General features: G+C 36.2%; 1 long non-coding RNA gene across 1 annotated transcript; it reads left to right on the top strand.

Moving 5' to 3' along the window:
• The first annotated feature begins 720 nt into the window (after positions 1-720).
• LOC145550365 (uncharacterized) lies at positions 721-2,191 on the top strand. The gene is made up of 2 exons (XR_014086272.1): positions 721-874; positions 1,997-2,191. It is a non-coding gene; the product is annotated as an uncharacterized LOC145550365 (long non-coding RNA).
• The last annotated feature ends 420 nt before the right edge of the window (positions 2,192-2,611 follow it).

The following is a 2,611-nucleotide window of genomic DNA, read 5'->3' as shown; positions in this document are numbered from 1 at the left end:
TTGGCTGTGGTGATTTTTGGCCTGTGTTGAATGGTTTTTGTTTGTTTGTTTGTCTGTTTTCCTTATGATTTTATAATTTTGTGTAAATCTAGGGGGGTGAATGTAACTGGGTCTATATTAATAGTTTTATATTTCCACAAAATGTGTTCTTTTATGTATTTGTCTGCTTCTACTTGACTGTTGCTGTGTTCCTCTGTGTCTACTATAAGAGGTTTGGTCCTCCAACTCCGCCTTATTTTCTTCTTCTTTTGTTCAGGGTCCTCCAGGACTATTATAAATATTAAGTTATTAATTTCCTCTCCCCTTTTGTTATTCGTTCCACTGGGGAGAGGCAAGTTTTATAATCTATTGTAATCCTTTCATTTATATTGTTCAAATGTTTATTTTTTTCTTCTGTATTAATGATAAGTGTTTGGATATTTTCATTTGAGTTGCTATTACACCTTTATATCATTTGATGCATGCTAACTATTATTTTGTATAGATCGGGTTGGAGAACTGGAGCACATGCTAGGTGCTAATGCTAATATCTCCCGATTGACAGATTAAATAAACGGAGACCGCCTCCAAATCCAGACTTGATGTCTTGTGGTTTGTCTGATCACCACACAACACACACAACGCAGAAATCAAACGGTCACATACGCCTGTGACATTACGTGCTAAATCTGCCAGCCAGCTGTGTTGACAGTCTCAAAAAAGCAATTTTGTTGCATTTTTTTAATTGTTGTTTTGCTGAGCTGACTGGTCAGCTGTAGGACACGTCATACACGCTGGAAAATGCCAATCTCTGATTGGCTGACATGAATTCCCAAGCCGCTGAAACTTCTGGAACTTTCTGGCACTCTCTGCTTCCGAGTCTGCTACGGTCAAGGTAAGACGTGTTTGTGTTTTCTCCATTAAATATAGTATTTTAATTTTAATTTGATCAGAATATTATTGTAACTGCTTACAGTTGTTAGATTTAATGTGTTGTTTGAGACAGTTGGTCGATTTTAAAAGTTTAATTGCTGTGCAATATTTCGTTGTGGCTCTGATTCCGTACTTGCTAGCTTGATGGAACAGGATTTTTCTGGATTTATACGGGAAGCTAAATGTTTGTACGCCCACAAGACGCTAAAGAATAAATTGCTGTGGTGTTTTTAATTATCATGTAATTTCTTTCGTATCTTTATATGTGATATATAGTCATATACCGGCATTATGTGAGATATTTTTCCACCTGGGAGGGTGCGGTTTTTATTTTGCTTGTGTTAGAAGCACAGCAGTGGGCAGATCCCAATGACTTCATACTACTGCGAGTCCACACCGATCGATTTGAGTGTTTAGGGCGTCTGGTTTATAGTTGAAGCTTATGTAGCTACGTTTTGCGAAGATGGAGGTTCGCAGTTGAAGCCTTTCAGGTGTTTTTGGGTGCGTTCACCCTGCAGCCTGAAGTGATCCAATTCAGACTTTTTTGGTAATTCCGATTTTTATTTTGTTTTTGCCCGGGCCGTTCACACTACCAGTAAATGCGACAGGGAAACGACCTGAAAGTGTCCCGCATGTGCAGTACATGGCGCAATAGCGTCTGCGTTCTTGGTGTTCCGCCAACCGCCATAAAAAGAAGAAGAGCTCAGTGTTTGCGGAAGTAAACATGGTTGCTAATGGTGGAGCATAGCTTACATATTTGAAGTTGTCTGACCGGAGCAGCATATTAACAGCTTAATCCTCATAGTCCTCATTTATTCATACAGTAAAAGACTTGGTTCATTTGGATAAAATCTATTTTTTAAATTAACATATTTAAAACCCTTTATATTTATTTGTTTAATCTCTGCTTTTTCATTATATTTTGAACCAAGTTGTAAAATGTATAGATGTTTGCAACAGTTGTGAAAAGTATCTCGGTCCTGCTTACAAGCCTCAGAACTTCTAAAAAGTTTTTAAAAATTATTTAAAAAATGTATTTTTACACCTCTTTTTTAATGGCCATTTATTTTGCTTCTCATTACAGCTTTTCACTTGTGCGAGATGAGATTTGGAAGTTTTCCACTGCTGCTTGCTGAGATCCTAACCTCTGCATCACCACACCATCAGCTTTATATAGCTGGACTGTTACACGCTGGATTAATGTGGCCATTAATCCAATGTGTAACAATAATGAAGCCTACTGAAAATTTCAAAATAAAAGCCTTGACATTTTTCACATTAGGTAATTACTCTTTTGTGCTTTATGTGACTGGTTTAAACAAACTACTGTTACACATTGAAATGGTATGGTAGTTAAAATGAAGCTTAATGAAAGTTTCAAAATAAAAGTGCATATTCCCCTCAGGTTAATAATAATATTACACTTTTTTATGTTATTTATTCACACGATAGTGAACAGTTCATTAACATTAGCATTTCACAGCTTTTGACTAGTGCACTAGCACTTTTACCTAAAGTTAGCTATTAGCTAATTATCTCATTAATTAGATATGTTTAGTATACTGACTGGAGCATGTAAAATGAAAACAACATGGTCCTTTTGATTTCACATGCTACTGCCAGCATTTAGGCTAACATTAGCATATTTTAGCTTATGCATTAATTTTAACATAATGAATGGTAAAAGTACAGCTTAGTC

The sequence above is a fragment of the Poecilia reticulata genome, unplaced genomic scaffold (assembly GCF_904066995.2).
Source record: "Poecilia reticulata unplaced genomic scaffold, P_reticulata-male-v2 Scaffold_36, whole genome shotgun sequence".
Lineage (NCBI taxonomy): Eukaryota > Metazoa > Chordata > Actinopteri > Cyprinodontiformes > Poeciliidae > Poecilia > Poecilia reticulata.
The sequence above is the reverse complement of the archived record's forward strand: the minus strand, read 5'-3'. Positions and strand labels throughout refer to the sequence as shown.